Source organism: Budorcas taxicolor, chromosome 10 (genome assembly GCF_023091745.1).
Source record: "Budorcas taxicolor isolate Tak-1 chromosome 10, Takin1.1, whole genome shotgun sequence".
NCBI lineage: Eukaryota > Metazoa > Chordata > Mammalia > Artiodactyla > Bovidae > Budorcas > Budorcas taxicolor.
In genome coordinates, this window is record NC_068919.1 from 81683142 (window position 1) to 81702257 (window position 19116).

General features: G+C 41.4%; 1 protein-coding gene across 1 annotated transcript in view; it reads left to right on the forward strand.

The window, feature by feature from the left end:
• RGS6 (regulator of G protein signaling 6) overlaps window positions 1–19116 on the forward strand; it is a 606577-nt gene that overhangs the window by 27632 nt on the left and 559829 nt on the right. The gene's annotated exons all lie outside the window — the stretch shown is intronic.

The following is a 19116-nucleotide window of genomic DNA, read 5'->3' on the forward strand; positions in this document are numbered from 1 at the left end:
CTGCTGCGTGTCTGTAACCTGTGGGGATTGATGGTTGATGGGTGGCTCGACAAATGTTTTCTGCCTAAATTGCCTTGACTGATAATTGAACATTATTTTCTTCTCAGACCCTCTGATTCCCCAAGTTTAAAATTCAAGGAAGCTAGGCTGGTATCGAACATTTGAAAAACATTACGTGACTTAGTTTTCTTTAAACCAAAGACTGCCTAAAAGTGCAGATGGACATGTATTGTCCTTTCATGTAAAGGCCTTTGTGTAACATTAATTAATCAAGTGTTCTTCAGACCCATAGTACTCATAAGATCTGTTCTGAATGCTGTTGGAAGGACACAGAGGTATGTTTTTATTTGGTGCTTCACAGCTGGTAGGAGACATAAGATGTATGCAGATCACGAGAAGTGCAGGTAGAGTGTTCCATAATCTCCGAGGAGGTGGGCAGTTACTTCCAACCTCAGAGATCTGGCATGGGCTGTGGAGGAGAGGCCTTTGAACTCAGTTTTAAAGGCTCCACAGGATTGCTTTATGTGGAAAGCAGAAGGGTAGAGCAATATTCCAGGCAATGAGATGCTTTGCAAAGGCAAAGAGCGGGAGTCGGTGAAGGGCAACCAGAACTGGCTAGCTTGGGCAAAGGATGACTTGCAAGTGATTGGAGTACACGGAGGTGAGACTTAGAGCAGGGTCTGGATGGAGCCAAATGCTAGAGTTTAATCGTAAAAACTTCAGTGCCAGGAGCTGTAAAAACAACATTTTGGGGGGATTATGAGCCTTGCCCCAGTGTGGCTCTTTTCCCCAAGTGGCCTATCATCAAGGGTGGATGGGAGGCTTTGGCAGGGGTCGGGAGGCAGGGGGTGCTTCTATATACCCCCTTGGAAATGAGCAGGACTGAGCAAGAGGTTTAAAGAGTCTGAATTAACAAAAGCTTGGAAATAGAATGAATATAAAATCAGAAGGTGAATGGAGAGTCAAAGATGACTGGGTTTTTGCCCTTGGGTGATAGAAGGGCATCAGTGCTGTTAATTCAAATAGAAATATTCGGAAGCATATGTTTTAAAGGAAGGAAATGTGGCACATCGGTTTTACTTGTGCATTGCTGAGTTTGAGAAAATAGTTGCTGTTTCTCATACGCCTTTTTAATGTTTGCATGTTTGTGCAAACGGAGCTGAACTACGTCATACATATTATTAAAAATAAGGAAAATAAGATTGTACTCATTCATTTCACTAAATATTTGAGCTGTCTGCTGGGTTCTGTGTATTCTGCAAGACTCTGTGTTCTGTCTATGTTAATCATATGAACAGGGTTGAACTAGATATTCCTGGATGATCAATATGGTGAATTTTTCTCTTCTCCTTGTAAAAATAGAACTCTCAGAGTAGTCTTGCTTTTAGTACTATATTCCTTAATCCTTTGCTTTACAAAAGAATGTGTAGTTAACCCATCTCTAAGAGAGATGCTTATTAAGTTGTAGTAAAGAGAAAAGATTAGTGAGGCTAACCAAGTTGTGAGACATGTAAAATAACATAAAGACATTTATTCATTACCTTCTTAACCCACCTCAGACCAGGAGACCCTGTACCAAACTTGTAGGAACATGGGATTTGAAGTCAGACCTGGGTTAAAATGGTAACCCTGCCACGTCCAAGCTGTATGACCTGGAGTCAGTTAAATAACTGCTGTGAGTCTCTGTCTTTTAATCTATAAAAGTCGGGGGAAAGGTGGGAGGAGAGATGGTATCTCATGGAGTTATTGTGAAGATTCATTTGGATAAAGTCAATAAAGCATCTCACATCCTGCTTGGCACAGAGGTAGTCCACGATGAAGGCTTCTTTTCCTTTTATCTTTTTTCTTCTAGAGACAGTGACACTTGGAGAGGAAATAAATTATGAAATTGTATAAATGTTGGTGCTGTTAAAAAGGTGCATTCATACAGCGAGTTGCCTTATAAGACACAGGAAAACAATGCAAATATTTTTTATATCATTCAGGAGATTGCAAATCAATGGATTACTAAAGGTTAATAGGAGATGTAAAGGTCAGGCAATCCAAACACCTTTCCACAAGAACGTTTGGTATTATGTGGAAGGGGATAACTCCCTACAGGTTTGTGGGAACTTGATTTTTACTTTTTGGGTGGTACCAGGGGCCTCTTAATTTTTTAGTGTAATTTAGGGATAAAGTTGTAAAATCCTGTAATTTTTCAGAGAAATGACTACTAGTTATTTGGTTTCTACACTGGAAATCTTGCTTCTGTCTTGCTTCCTCATGACAAATCTGTGGTGGGTATATATGTGTTCATGTTATTTGCTGTGGTCGTTAATTGATGTAAAAGAGACATTGGATCTATTCAATCTGTTAGAAAGAAAGCAGATACACTTATCACCAAGTATGGGTCCAGGACCTGGAATCATTTAAATCTAGTTAATTGGACTAACTTAAGCCCTAGTTGTGCTTGAAACATGGGATATTCAGCTAGTTCTCTGCTGTAGACTGGCCGCTGGCTATGACCAAGACTTACCCAATGTAAGACGCTATCCTCAAGGTGTAGGTAAAGATTGAATCGTGAAACCAAGGTTGATTAAAAATATTTTCTGTGGAAGTCCTCTTATGTAATGATTTATTCAAGGTCAGAGCTATAAAGTCAAACCTTTCCTCAGAGGTCTATAACAGAAATTTACATTTAAAAATGTGCAAATGGTGCTTTCATTTTGATTTTTGTTCTCTTACTTGTTTGTTTCTTTCTCTTGTCAGATGTTTTCAGTGTGAAATTTTTGCCTGGACTGTGTTGTGTTGATTCAGATGCTGACATTTAAAAAGCTAAATCTAGAGAAATGGAGCTTTTGAGTAAACCTCCGATTAATAAGTGGGGTGATTATGTCCAGAGTGTTGTTGTGACTTTTAAATGCCAGTTAGGAGGATAACCTTCTGACATATGAGTAATGATGGGTGGGTTTCTTAAGCCTACACTTTTCAGAATACTTTTCATTTTCTTTTCATGTTTTCTATGTCATTAACTGTGAGAAGTTGTACTTTCCCATGGCATGGTTTATTTATTGACTTGAGCAGGCTTTGTAATTTAGTTTTTTTATCCTTCATATTCACATTTTGGATAGGAGGTGTTGCATGAAAAATGTATTGGTCACATTAAAAATCTATTTAAAAGAAAATATTAATTATTAATTAAGTTGCCTAGACCTGTTAACTTTTTTTTTTTACTGTTCCTGGGTCCGAAAGATCCTGGGGGTCATTGAACCTGGCTGTATATCAGATCATTTAGGGGTACTTTATAAAAATACTGGTCCTCAAAGGACCCTTGGGCTTCCCTGGTAGCTCAGCTGGTAAAGAATGTGCCTGCAATGTGGGAGACCTGGGTTTGATCCCTGGGTTGGGAAGATCAGCTGGAGAAGGGAATAGCTATCCACTCCAGTATTCTGACCTGAAGAATTCCATGGACTGTATAGTCCATGGGATCGCAAAGAGTTGGACACAGCTGAGCGACTTTCACTTTCACTTTCAAAGGACCCTCAAATTGTTTTTGTTTAATAGGTCTGAGCTGGATCCTAGGTATCTGAGTTTTAAAGTGTTTTCAAGAGAATGTGATGCCCAGCTAAGTTTGAAACACATTTATTTAGTGTCTTTTAATATATCTAGGTGGAGTATGCATTATAAAGTCATGGAGAAGTTGGTATCTTGAAGGGGTTTTTTGATTTTGTCATTATTTGCAGATCTTACAAGATGTAGAAAAAGAAGGCTCTTATCGAGTTAGAATTAAGACATTTTAGTGACTTCATCTTAAGAGATTTTCTAGTCAATATTCTCATTTTATAGATGGGAAAACTGAAGTATAGGAAAGATGTATAACTTGCTGAAGGTTACTTGGCAATTTCCCAGTGAATCCGTGATGGGGTCCTGGTGACTTGACAGGCCCAGTTGGTATCCTCTCTCCCATGGACTTATCAACCACAAGCTACCATTTCTACATTGTCGGGGCTGAAAGCCATTAGTTAAACTAATGAAAATATCATGTGGCAGATCTTTGATTTTCCAGGTTATTCTCCACGGTGTGACTTGGGGTACCTTTGAACATTTGTAATGCTCAGGCTTCATTCTGCTTGCTAGTGCTCTTGTTTCTTGGGTGAAGGTGTTCTGAAATGTTTGCATTCTTTAATAACTAGTAATTCTTTTGAGTGAAAGTAGGCTGCTTTCTGATTTTATTTGGTTCTGAGTGGTGTTGATAATGTCTCTTGACAAATTTCCGCCTGGGTTGGTCATTTGATTTGGTAGAACTCTGGGAAATTAAGTGGTAGGTGGTTGTTGTTTAGTTGCTAAGTTGTATCTGACTCTTTTGCAACCCCATGGACTGTAGCCCACCAGGCTCCCCTGTCCATGGGATTTCCCAGGCAAGAATACTGGAGTGGGTTGCCATTTCCTTCTCCAGGGGAACTTCCTGACTCAGAGATTAAACCCACGTCTTCTGCACTGGCAGGCAGATTCTTTATCGCTGAGCCAACCAGGGAAGCCCCCAAATGGTCGGTACAGAGACGAAATTGTAGCTTCCTGTGACCCAGGTTGGGAAGGTGAGGAGGTGGCACATTATGTGTGAAGATGCCAAACAAGGAGCTGAGAGCTCTGGCTCACTTAATGCTTTGGTTCTCCTGATGAGGGACGTCATCTTCCTGGCTCTGTTTCTTATTTTGCTGTCTTCCTTCCCAACTAAGAAATACTTCTTACCAAAAAGAAAAAAAAATTAGTCTACATAAAATAAAAAGAAGCTTGATAAAATTAACCCTGTTTACCCATAGGATAAACTTAATAAGTAAACTCAATAAATAAGATACTCTTTGGCTTCATTTCCTGTCATGCAAAGTGATGGGGTTGGACTAAATAATGTGCCTAGAAGGTTTCAACAGTTATTTCGAGAGAGCTAGCAACAGGACGTTGCTTCAGAATTCACTGAAGGCAGTTGTAGAGGCTGTACAGCTGGGAGTCGGAACCTGCAGACCCTGGTGACCAAGGCGTGATGAGGATCTTAAACTATTTAGTTAGCAAATATGTATTGAGTGTCATTTGTGTGCCAGACACAGATGCTAGGAAGGCAGGATGAATGCTGTTCCCTGAAAGAACGCGCTGGCCAGTGGGGGAGAGGTGGTGGACAACTAGACAATTGCAGTGCACAGAGAGGGAAGCTGAGGGGTCCAGGAGGAGATAGAAGGATCAGGAGGCCCATATCAGAAGAGGGGATGATGATGTCATCGAAGGCATCCAGAGAGTTGGGTTCCTGCCTTAACTCTTGAAAGATAAATAAGAACTAACCTTGCAGACAGTGGGAGAAGAAGTGTGGAGGCAGAAGGACCAACATGTGCAAAGGGACAGAGTCGGGATGTTGTAGCCTGAGTTCTGGAAGCTGCAATGCCTGCTTTCTTGGTGCTAGGTCTCTGTGATGAAGAGTTGAGAAATAAAGCTGGCTAGTTAAGTTAGGGCCAGATCATAAAAGAGCATATACATCAGACAAGGAGCATGGATGCTCTGTAGGGATCTTCTATTTGTGTCTCGCAACCCACCCTCCACTTCTTAACTTGCTGCCCACTGTACCACTTGGACTACGTCTACAGGGCTCCCAGAACCTCTGACTTTCAACTCAGTTTGGTCAACACGGGCTTGGGAAGACATGGGAGGGAGGAAGAAGAGGAAGGTCAGGGTATTTCTTTCCTTGACTCCCTCTCGGCAAGGTTTGCCACGGACTGTGTCCCATGACTGAAAGTCACTGCTTTTCTAGGCAGACTGCTCTCCTCCTCTGGGTCCAGACACATTTTTCTTCTGCTTATCCTTTCGGGCCTTGAGATGGTTCCAGTATGTATTAGTATTCTACCACTGTATAACAGATTACCCCAACCTCAATTGGCTTAAACAGAACATTTATTGCCACAGTTTCTATGGGTCCATAATCCCAAGTGCAGGTTAGGTGGGTCCTCTGGCTCAGGGTATCTCACAAGCTACGGTCAAGATGTAGCAGGTTCATCTAAAGGCTCAACCAGAGAAAGACCCACATCCAAGCTCACTTACATGGTGGTTGGTGGGATTCAGTTCCTCAAGGGCTTTTGAATGATGGCCTCAGTTCCTCACTGTGTGTTGTCTGGAGATGACTCTCAAGTTCCTTGCCCTATGTGTCTCTTCATAGGATGAGTCACAACGTGGAAGCCTGTTTCATCAGAGCGAGCAAAGAAAAGGTGGAAGGGGGTGGGTGGCAGTGGGAACCATACTATTTTAGAACCAAATCTTGGACGTGACGCTCCATCTCTTTCGTTAGGGACAAGTCATGAGGTCTAGCCCTCAGTCAAGGTGAGGGGTTTGGGCAGGAGCACAAATACCCAGAAGTGGAGATCATCAGGGGTCACTTTGGAAGCCATTTACTGTGGTTCTACTTCCACAAGTCAGAGGTTTCTGAATGTGCCCTTATGGTTCCCCTGTGCCCTGCCACGTGTTTATACTTGGTCGTTTTGGAAATAAACCTTGCATGAATTGCCTTTTATTTTATGTGCCATCTGTTTACAGATAAGCCTCTGACTCATACAGGTCTGATCCCCAAAGTGAAGGAACCCACTGAGATCCTGTTTTTCGTCATAAGGAAATTCTCCATGAAGTTAAATCAGGGAAGTTGTGTGTTCAGTGTGCAGAATGGGATTGTAGGGGGAGGCTGTAAGAGAAACGGTGGGATTAGTAAGCAGAGAAATAGTTTGGTGCTTTTACAGTCTTTCATGGGAGGAAAAAAGATGATGTCCAAATCAGCAGCAGTGATAATGTAGATGAAGGGAAGTGCTTGAGAGCTGTTTAGGAGGTAGAATCTACAGGACTTGGTGATGGGTAAGATCCAGGGCAGATTTGAGGATAATGAGGGGAATGAGAGGGGTTTTTCACTAGGTTATACCTGAGAGTTGTCAGAAGGTTTGGAATCAACAAAATTTTGATCCAAGTAACTGTGGAACTGGTTTGCCTTCCCCCTCCTTATATGTGAATAAATCAAGAGTGTCATAGAAAGAGTCTGTAACTGGACCAGCTTATCTGGCTCTTTATTGTCACTGCCCCACTGGTTCCCTTTTGGCTGTGCACAAGTTGCTTCTATGTTTTATTAAGTTCAGTTTGGTCATTTGTGAAGTGAAAGGTTAACTGGGCTGAATGATCTCCAAAGTCCTTCCAGTTCTAACATTCCAGGGCTTTGATGATTCATATTACAGAAATCCACAATTTATTATGCTTATTCTTTCATAGCCCCCTTTGCTTTCTTTTTCATTTTCTTTAAAAAGTTAACCCAAGTCCAAATTTGAAAACAAGGAAGCCAGTATGTTTAAAACAAATACATTTTGGCCTCAAACATAGGGCTGTCTTTCATCTATTCTATTTTTTTTTGCATTAAATAGAATTCCCAAGGACAAACTACAGAGCATGTTTTGGGTAACTAATTTAATTGTTCAATCTGCATTTTAAGATTCCTTTCATTAAATATTTTGAAGGTTCTTAATTGCCTTAGGAAAAAACTGTTCTGTTTTCCTTTTCCCCTAGGATTAAACTTGTGAGGGGAGAAGCTTCCCATCACATTATCTTGGTTGGCAGGAGACAGGAGTGCAGGCAAGTCCCAGACCAGTGGTATCAGTGTCCACAGATGAAAGGGATGGTATTTTTAGTCTAAAGAACAGCTCAGTGTGGTTTAATATGATATATTTCCCTGAGTATAACTTTCTAATTTGAAAGCCTTTGGTGTATTTAAGGTTTCATTTTATTTTTTCAAAAATTTCCCCTCACTGCGTTTCAAAGAGCCTAAGATTTTACACTTTGGCAGACAGTTTATTACTCTAACTATTGATATTCCTGTATCGTTACACTATGGAGAACCTTAGTGGTCACAGAATAGATTCCCCATTTGCAAGACTTTGAACAAAAAAAACTAAAATCTGATAAATACCTGTGAAAGGAAAATGTGTATATGTGTTAATCGCTCAGTTATGTCCAACTCTTTGTGACCCCATGGACTGTAGCCCACTAGGCTTCTCTCTCCATGGGATTTTCCAAGCAAGAATACTGGAGTGGGTTGCTATTCCCTTCTCTTGGGTTGCTATTCCCTTCTCCAGGGGATTTTCCCTGACCCAGGGATTAAACCCAGGTCTCCCTTATTGTAGGCAGATTCTTTATTGTCTGACCCACCAGTGTGTTTAAATCATTGCAGGGTAGGAAGGCTATTTTAAAAAAAATCTGTTAGCTTGCCATTAGAAATCAAAACTGAAAATGGACAATGAAAGAATGGAAAAAATATACAAAGCTATAAATATAGATACTGACATATAATCACTCCAAAAGAATGTCCATACCTCTTTGGTGAATAATAACCAAAGTTGTAAATAAATCAAATGTCTCTTGAAAGGGGGTTAACTGAATAATTATTCATATTTGAGATGACCCCACAGTTAGGTTACTGGACTACTTTTCTGGTAGACCTAATAATTGCCTTGAAATGGAGATGGTTACTGACATCCCGGGATATGGTCAGATTGACTGTTCTTTATTTTTAAAACCCTAAAAGGCTTCACCATTTTTGTTCTATTTGCTAAATATGATAGTTATGTAGCTGTACTAATATTATTGTTTCCAATGTTTTAATTATTTTTGGCATCTCTGTGCTTACATCTGAAATCCGTTTTCTTTTGTTTGAAGAACTACCTTTAGTATTTTCTTTAGTACAGGTCTGCTGGACATACATTCTAGGTTTCTGTTTGTCTAAAAATAACTGTTTCATCTTCGTTTTTTGGAGGATGTTTTTCCTAGATATTGGAATTCTAAATTGTCAGTTATTTCTTTCTACACTTTGATAACTTTCATTGTTTCTTGGCTTCTATAATTTTTGTTCAAAAGTTAGTTTTTGTTCATAAGCTATCTGTCAGTTTTATTGCTACTTTGTTGACTGTAATCTCTTTTGAAATCTTTGCTTTCAAGATTTCTTTCACTTTGGTTTTTAGCAGTTTTACTATGAGGTATTATTTTCTTTTTATTATTCTTAAAGTTAATAGCAATTCTTTATATTTGATCGGTGTTCAGAAAATTCTCAGCCATTAAATTGTCAAGTATTGTTTATGTCTAGTTTCTCTTTTTACTCTTCTTGAGATTTTGTTTATACATTATGACTTTCTCTTTGTGTTTCATATTCCTTATGCTCCTTTCTGTATTTTTTATTCCTCTTTGTTTCAACAGGGATATTTTCTAGTGACTTATTCTCCAGTTTTACAAATTCTTTCCTTAACTGTATCTAATCTGTGGTTAAATCCATTCAATGGAACTTATAACTTTATTGCTATTTAAATTCTAAAATTTCCATTAAATTACTGTTGATAGCTTCTAGTTTCCTGCTGAAATTCTCTGTTTTGTCATTTAATTCCTTAAAACTATTAATCATAGTTATTAAGTGAGTATCTGATATGTCAAAATCTATATCTCTTGCTGGATTGTTTATACTGTCTTTAAAATTTTTCTAGTTATTTTTTATTAAGTTCAAAACATTGTACAGCTAACATTGGAGAGGTAATTTTTAAGGCTCTGGGGGAATATTATCTTATTTCCCCAACCAGGGATCGAACTGGCGCCCCCTACAATGGAAACATGGAGTCTTAGCCACTGGACTGCCAGGGGAGTCTTAGACAGGACCTACTTTTGCTTTTGTTTTTTTCCTTTTCTGTCAGTTAGGCAAGTGGCAGATTACCTTAATCTAACTCAGTACAGAGATTGTGTAAAGCTGGATTTTAGTTCTTGTTAGAGCTAGTATATTTCTAGATCACCTTTTCTTTTGGGTGTGAGCTCTTCAGGTCCCACTAAAAACCCAGGATGTTTGCTCATTTCCTCAGCTTTGACTCTGACCTTCAGTTATTGTCCCTTAAGCTCCATGAGACTGCTGAAAGCACTGATCAGCTTCTTGGTCATGCCTTTGGCTTAAGAAATTGGCAGTGTCCTGAGAGGAAAAGGAAACTCTAATTGCCGGGCTCATCTTGGCTCTCTTCTTGCAGATCTTGGTTTAAAGTTCTTATTGCCTTGGTAGTGCTCCAGTACCTTCAAACAAATGTAACAAAACGGTTTTCATTCTTTCTGGTTGCTCTCAGCTGGAGGGTTATTCTGAAACATTTAGTCATTGACAGAAGTAGAACCTCAGAACGTTGACTTTGAACATTGTCTCTGATAGCCTTGGTTTGCTCTTAATATGTTTTAGAAAAGACATTTCCTAAGTGGTTTATTGGTCGAGGGTGGCAGTGGTAGAGATGAGAAAAATTTGGGTATGTTTAGGAAGTAGAATTGACTTGGAGGGTGAGAGAGAGGGTTGGAGGCTGATGACTCGGATATGGGCCTGGGTGTCTGGTGGCACCAGTCACGGGGGTAGGGAGGAGGAGGAGGAGGAGGAGGAGGAGGATTAGGCTAAAGGATAATACCACCACAGTACCCAAATGGGATTTATTCAACCCAACCCAGTTCTGCAGAACTCTAGGAAGGGGGCCTATGCTAGGCAAATAACTCTAATATGAAATGGTCCTGAAAGAAGCTTTATCTCAAGGAAATCTGTTGTTTAGTTACTAAGTGGTGCCCTACTTTTTTGAGACACCATGAGCCCACCAGGCTCCTCTGTCCATGGGCTTTGCCAGGCAAGAATACTGGAATGGGCTGCCATTTCCTTCTCCGGAGGATCTTCATGACCTCGTGTCTTCTGCTTAGCAGGCAGATCTTCATGACCGTGTCTTCTGCTTGGCAGGCAGATTCTTTACCACTGAGCCGCCAGGGAAGCCAAATGAAATCCTACCTGGCTCCAAAGACCTTTTTGATCTAGAAAACAGGACATAGCTTATATCTGTCAGTATGACACTTCTGAATATTTTTGTGTTGATTTCCTAGGGCTGCGCTAATAAATTACCACAAACTGTGTGGCTTAAAGTAATAGAAACATATGCTGTCACAGTTCAGGAGGCTAGATGTATAAGGTCAGTTTGTCAGCAGGGTCACACCTGCTCTGAATGCTTTAAGAAGCCTTCCTTGCCTCTTCACAGATTCTGGTGGCTGCCAGTAACCCTGGGTGTCCCTTGGACTGTAGCTGCATCAGTCCAATTTTGTTTCCATCTTCACGTGGCCTTCTGCTTCTGTGTCTTCACGTGGCTTACTTATGAGGACCCACCCTAATCCAGTCCAATTCAGGTCTGATATTCACTTAACTAAGTACACCTGCAAAGGCCCCATTCCCAAATAAGGTCACATACACAGGCACCAGGGCTTAAGATGTCAGCATATCTTTTTTGGGGACATGATTCAACCCATCATAGTTTCTAATTTTTCTCTCCCTGAAGCTTAGTGCTCCTTGCAAAAAGAAAAAACCCCAATCAACAAGTAGTGTATATATTGAACATCTGCTTCTGGTAAGGCATTGTGCTTTATTCCCCCACACACTTTTGTAGGGGAATAAAAAGTAGGATACCACATGCTCCCTGTCCTAGACAATTGTACAGTCCATTTGGAGAGCCCAGGAGTGGTGCAAGATTAAGGAAGAAACTAAGCTTTTACTGGCTCCCCACTGTATACGACATGCTATCCTGAGTGCGATACGTACACTGAATAATTTACTCATTAGAATAGCTTGTTAGGTAGGTGCTGGTCACCCTGTACTACAGATAAGGAAACCGAGTTTAAGAAGGATTAAATAACTGATATGGGTATTTGAATCTGGACTTGCTTTATTTTAAAGCATGTGGTGGTTGTTTTTTTTTTTTTTTTAACAAATAAACTGAATTATGTAGAAAAGGAAAAAAGGGAAATCTCAGGGCATTTGTAATTATTTACAAGAGAGTTGGTGTGTACAAGATGGTCATACAGAGGAAAAGACATTTGGAGAGAGATGAGTTGACTTAAATCTTTAAGAAAGGGAGGATTTGGTCTGGTAGAAAAAGAGCCAAGAGATGATTCTAGGTGATGGGTGCTATATGAGATGATAAACCATAAGATGTATTTAGGAGATTATATTTTATAATACTAAATCCAGGAGTTGTACCTGATGTAAGAATAGCCTCATTCTTCATACGGAGACCCTGAAGCAAGAAATCATAAAACATTTTTAGTTCTGAAACCCACATGGCAAGATATCGGTATAGCTGAGCTTTCCACCAACTGATTTTTTCTCTCCTCTCCCTCTTAAAAAACAACTTGTTTTCCATTTTAAAAGTAATAACTCAATTTGAAAGAATCAAAGCATGAACTATAGAAAAACATTTACCATGCAAATACGTTAATATTTTGTTAATAACATCTACCATACACTTAATATGTTGGTCTGTTTCCTCCCAGCTTTTAAAATTTGTAACAGCAGCATATATATTATATGTTAACCTAATGGAGAATCACAGCACATTAACTATTTTATGTTTCCCTACCATATCTTAAGCATTAATCTGTGCTACAATATGTTATCATAATTTTAAAGGTTGCTTAATATTCCAAGCAGATAATGTCCTATAATTTAATTACTTAGTCTCTTGTAATTAATAGCAAAAGTTAGAATTGCGAGGTCAAAAGGCATAAACTGTATTATAACTCCTGATCCACAGATACAAACACACATATTCTTTTCTAGAAGAGCAGTCTTGGTTTTTGCATGGATAGACTGGGTTTTCCTGGGCTGCTATCACAATTCTGTTTCAGCGGACTACAGAAGAGAGTGGAGGGGTGTCTAATCATCAGGGTCAGTGTTTTCTTTACTTTCAACCTCTAAGCCAGATTCTGCTAGTCCTGGTTCCTGACTAGCTTGCAGCCCCACCCTTGTCTCGAGAGCCCCAGTGCTAGGGGATTCAGAAACTTTCAACCTGGAACCTTTCCAAGCCATTTGTTATTTTGTCCTCTATTTGTTTTTCTTAAGCAACTAACTAAATAAGAATAACATCTCAGCCTCTTTCCACCCTCCACAGCATTTTCCCTGCCTGCGCCACCCCTGCCTACAGTTTAACCATGGGGTTGCTTCTTATATTTTAAAGCTCAATACAAAAGCACAGTCCTGAGAAGCAGCCAAGTTCTGCAGCCAAGTTTGAAGAATAAAACTTTAAAACAGCTCTTCTGTCACACACTGGAGAGGGGAGGCAGGCTTTGCTATAAATAAGTCACATTCCATTTCTATCTCATCCTTTGCAGTCCTCTTGGGTAATGCTTTTCGTATATAACTACAGTGTTCTCAAACTGCCCACTCAGCCTTTCAACTTGCCATCTTATATCTCATTTTATTTAAATAATTCGGTAGTTCTGGAGTTTAAGGACCCTGCATAAGAGGGGATAGAACTTTTCATCCTCCAGGGTTAGGTGTCATGAGATAAATTGGCCAACTTGTTAGAAACTATAGTTTACCTGGAACAGTTTTTAGCAGCTTTCTGTATCAGCTTTCTACTGCTGCTGTAACACATTATCACAAAACTAGCAGCTTGAAGGGGCTTCCCAGGTGGCTCAGTGGTAAAGAATCTGCCTGCAATGCAGGAGATGTGGGTTTACTACCTGGTCAGGAAGATCCCCTGGAGAAGCAAATGGCAGTTTTCTAGCCTGGGAAATCCCATGGACAGAGGAGTCTGAAGGGCCACAACTCCATGGGGTTGCAAAGAGCTGGATAGGACTTAGCAACTGAACAATAGCAACAAAACCCAAGCAGCTTGAAACAAAACAGATTTATTCTCTTAGCGTTCTGAAAGGTGAAAATGATTTGGCCGGGCTTCATTCTCCCTGGAGGCTCTGGGGGAGAATCCATTTCCTTCCTTTCCCTGGAGGCTGCCCACATGCCTCTCCTCAGGGTCCCTCATCACTCTGACCTCTCCTTCGGTCGCTGTGTCTTTCTCTGACCGTCCCTCCTGCCTCCCTCTCATAGGAACCCTTGATTACATGAAACCCACTCAGATACCCCAAGTTGACCTCCCCATCTCAAACCCTTAACTTTGTCATATTTGCAAAGTCCCTTGTGCCATGGAAGGTAGTGTATTCACAGGTTTTGAGGATTAGGACGTGGATATCTTTGGAAGGGGCATTTATTCAGCTGGTCACACTGTCTGCCTGAGGAAAGGGAAGGAAAAATAATTTTGGAATTTTATCTTTTTTTCATAGCTAGGGAGAGGATGTGCTAGGAAGGAAGGATTGTTACTCCTCTCAGTGTTTAGCAGATATGTGGTGGATTAATTAAGTCTGGGATATCCATTTGTATTGGGTCAAGTCCATTAGAGGGCAGATAAGAGAAGTCTTCCAGCAGTTAGCAGTGAGGATGGGTGGGTGTTTCAGTCAAAGATCTTCCTTCCTCTTCACTGGGTCTTCAGGACACACACAAGCTCTTACTCGTGAAGGTATATGAATGAGACTTCCCTGGTGGTCCAGTGGTTAAGAATCCACCTTGTAATGCAGGAGACATGGGTTTGATCCCTGATCGGGGAATTAAGATCCCACATGGCATGGGGCAGCTAAGACCTTGTGCCTAAGTTACTGAGCCTGTGACTCTGGAGCTGGTGTGCCACAATAAAAGATCCTGCCTGTGGCAACTAAGACCCAGTGCAGCCAAATAAATAGATTTTTTTTTTTTAAAGGGAAATGACGAAGTAGGTGCATTCAAAATCAGTGAAGGAAAACCTCCTTTATTGTAGCCCCAGATGGTGTGACCTCCTTAGAGGACTGTTTGTCTCCAGGTATTTTCTAGTTTAGAATCTATAAAAATTAGGGTACTGAGCAATGTAGTGAATAAACACTTTCCTCATGGCTGGCCAGCCAGGAAAGTCTGAAGACCATGATCTCACTTCAAAAAAAACAAAACGAAACCAAACAAGAGGAGTGCTGGCAAAATGCACTTGCCTTAGCCTGAGAGGAATGTCAGTCTGCTGGTGGACTTTCCTGAGGCCTCTCTTTCCACCTTTATCTTGTGCTGGCGAGGAGCTGTGACATGTCATAGCCAACAACAGGCACACAAGTGCTCATGTTGGCAATAAAACTGCCCGTGGAGAGCATGACCCTGGATGCTCGAAGGATTCATGGCAGATGAGCCCCTCCAAGGAGCTAGTCCAAGAAGGGGATGATAGAGCCTAACTGTCAGGAAGGGACTGGAGTGAGTGAACTTTTTCTTCCTGAAAGAAATAATATCAGTAGTTTCATTGCTTTCCTGGGAAGGAGAGGTCAGTAGCCGGAAAAAAAAAAAAAAAAGCTACTGCAACTGATAACATGTTACAACTTTAGAACAGTGGTCAGCAAACTACTTGCCCGGCGGCCTAATCCAGGCCACTTTTTATTCTTTTAAAGCTGTGTCAGGGTCTTAGTTGTGGCATGTGCGATCTAGTTCCCTGACCAGGGATCATCAAACCGAGGCCCCTTGCTTTGGGAGCATGGAGTCCCAACCGCTGGACCACTAGGGGGCGTCTTGCCAGGCCAGCTTTTTGAGTAGCACTTGAGCTAAGGATGATTTTTACATTTTGAAATGGGTGGGAGGAAACAAAACAGGAAAAATGCGTGATGTGTGAAAATTATGCGGAATTCCTATTTCAGTGTTCGTAAGTCGCATTTTATGGAAACCAGGCCCCGCCATTGCTCTGCCAGTTGTCTGGCCATTTCTGTGCCACGGGGGAGGAGTTGACTGGTTGTGGCAAGAAACTGACCGTACGACTGGCAGAGCCTAAAATATTTGCAAACTGGTCCTTTACGGAGCATTTGCAGCCTCTGTTTGGGGGATCTGGAAGAGACTGAAGAAGCATCTGCCAGCGTCCTTGTTGGGACAATATTTCCATAGGAACCAAGACCCAGAGACGCCGCAGAGTGCTGGCTCGTTGCCAGGAACCCACGGAGAGTCGAGCTGCAGGATGGACACAGGCGAGAGCTCGGGGACCAGGGTGCGTTCACCTGTCTCAGGAACACACAGGTCCTGCCATTTTCCCCCAGAATCGCATCCTCCCCTTTACTGAGGGGTCACAGACTTTAAACCAGTACTTTATTGAAGAGATTTTGTTTGCCTGGTTGTTTGTTTGTTTTTTTTTTTAAGTGAAAAAGAGCATATTGAGCCGTTGGAAGTGTTGGGCTGTGTGTTCTGAAGCGTCCTGGTAAAAGCGTTAGCTACCTACGTTTCAGATGCAGCGTCCAAATGGCTCTCATTCCTCCAGGATCCACTGTGTCTGGGTGTCCGGCCAGGGCTTTGGCGTGTGATTGCTCACAGTGATGGCACCTCGGAAGGCGCACTGTTGTTGTTCCCACCTGCCTGTGAGGAGAGGGGCTTCTAGTAGGTAAGCGTATGCCCGGAGTTCCACTCAAGGTATGAAGCCACTTCTTCAGAGACCAGGCTCTTTTCACAAGACCTGGAAGCAGCAACAGGCCAACCGCCTAGGGAGCTGGGTAATTCTGGCCTTTTCTCAAGGATAGAAGAGCCACCACAGGTCATAAGCAAAATGTCCTAACCCCTGAGTTAGAGTCTTCAGGGATAATAGTAGCTTCCGTTAACAGACACTTGGACTTCCCAGGTGGCTCACTGGGAAAGAATCTGCCTGCCAATGCAGGAGGCCTGGGTTCAGTCCCTGGGTTGAGAAGATCCCCCAGAGAAGGAAATGGCAACCCACTGCAGTATTCTTGCCTGGAGGAGCCCATGGACAGAGGAGCCTGGTGGGCTACAGTCCCTGGGGTTGCAAGAGTCGGACACAACTGACAACAGACGCTTAGGCCGTTTCCGCGTTTCGGCTGTGGTGACGAATGCTGCCAAGATCCTGATTCTGTTTCGTTTGTAGGTATACCTAGCTGTGGGCTTGCTGGATCATGTGGTAGTTCTAGTTTTAATTTTTTGAGGAACCCCCATACTATTTTTTCACATTAGCTGTACCTGCTTAAATTCACCAGCAATGAGCAAGGGTTCCCTTTTCTTCCAATTCTCCCCATTTTTGCCAACAATTGTCTCTTATCTTTTCGATAATGGCCATCCTAACAGGTGTGAGCTGACGTTTCACTGTGTGTGTGTGTGTTTTAAAATAAGATGACTTGTACTTATTTATGGACAGAGGCCCATAATATTGTACAGGAGGTGGGGACCAAAACCATTCCAAAGAAAAACAAAAGCAAGATGGCAAAGTGGTTGTCTGAGGAGGCTTTACGAATGGCAGAAGGAGGAGAAGCGAGAAGCAAGGGAGAGGGGGAAAGGTACATCCAGTTAAACACAGACTGTCAAAGAGTAGCTTCTTGTCAAAGACAAGAAGGCCTTCTTCAATGAACAGTGTTTAATAAGAGAAGGAAACAACAAAAGGGGCAAGCCTGGAGATCTCTTCAGGAAAATTGGAAACATCGAGGGAGCTTTCTGCCCAAAGATGGGCACAATAAAAGATAAAAATGGTAGAAACCCAGTAGAGGCTGAAGAGATCAGGAAGAGATGGAAAGAATACAAGGAAGAACTGAATAAAAAAGATCTTAATGAACATTATGTTTCTGACAGTCCTGAGGTATTGTTTATCTCTACTTTGTAAATGAGGAAACTGAGGCTCAGAGAAGTTAAGAGACTTGTCTAGTATCAACCAGCTTTTAGTTGGAAGAGCCAGACCTTCTGACCCAGGGTCTGGTGTCCTTATACACTAATTTCTGTGGCTTCTCTATGAAGCAGGGCCCAGCCTGACCACGTCACTGAAACTGATCTTAGCTGAGGACCATGCTAACCATCTAGCTCAACCTCAATGGTGGTTACCAACCGACCTCCAAAGACAGATTTCACATCCTGGGTATTTTTGGACATTACTTTAAAATTGTGGCTCTGTGGAATACAGTGTGCTGCCAAATCCCATTTTTTCCCCTCATCATCAACATCTGTTGCTTGTGTTGTAGCCCAAACGAAACAAAACAGAATAAAGTAGAAAATGGACTCCCATTCATGTGATCTTTACCGAATGGCATAATACACACGTTCTGCTCAGTAAAAGGCTGAAAAGTTAAAGGGGAGTGCAGCTTCAAAGAAGGTTTGTGTTCTTTAAGACACAAGGATATGTCATTAATCAGAACGGCAACTTAACAGCTGAGCAAGTTATAAAGACGTCTCATCTTAAGCAAATCTTTGGCACACGTAACAAGCCCTCTGCCCTGGTTTTGCCCCAATCACGTGCATTCCTCTCAGTAACTTCCTCCAACCATCCCAGGACTCCTCAGTCCCCTTCTTTCTGCATGTGGTCTGGGGGCAACCTCCTGTACTTGGAATACTGATCTGGGGATCCCCAAATTGCCGTCCCCTCTCCAAACTCCAAAAACCCTACCTCCAGCTACCAAAAGGACACCTCTGAATTTTCCTTGTTTACTGCGGACTCAAGTTATAGAACATAAATATGTATTTGTTTGCCCTCCTGAAACTCCTCTCTCTTGGGTTTGGTGTAGCATCATTCACCAATTAATATCTGAGTAAAAACTCGAACCTGATTCTTTAACAAGAACCATCACTCACCCCTCTGCACCATGTAAACATTTTAATTTTTGTGTGTGTTACTTTGAGTCTTTCTTCCATTGATACTGTAAAAGCTTGGCACCAAGTAGGCACTAAAAGAATTGGTGAACAGACCTGTTGATTAAACTTTCCTCCATCATATCCCATTATCTTTCCCAGATGAGACTGAAGGCCAAATGACTTCTTTCACTGGGTGGATCCTGTAACTCAGTCTTTGGTTCTAAGATCGGTAGCATCTCTCCAAGCTTTGCAAACTTATTTCTTAGGAATTACAGGGTCTGGCTGCTCTCTATGTCATGTAACTATTCTGCTCTCACATTTTCCTCCTTGCTTGCTTTCTTCCCTCCCCTTGATCTTTCACATTCCAGTCTGTGAGAGAGAATAAGAAGAGATGAAGACAGAAATACAAATCCATATTTTGCTAACCAGTTAAAAATATCTTTCCAGCTTGTTTTACCATTAAATGTGTTGTCTTCTCTCTGTGTCATAATTAAAACAGCTTAGTTTCTTCTTACTTTTAAAACATGTTTTATTATTGCAGAAATAGTTCCAGTTTATTGTAAAAAAATTTAAAAAACTATAGATAAAAGCACAAGAAGAAAATAAAATGTGTAAACCCCCATCTCTTACTCAGAGAGCTATAGTTAACTTCG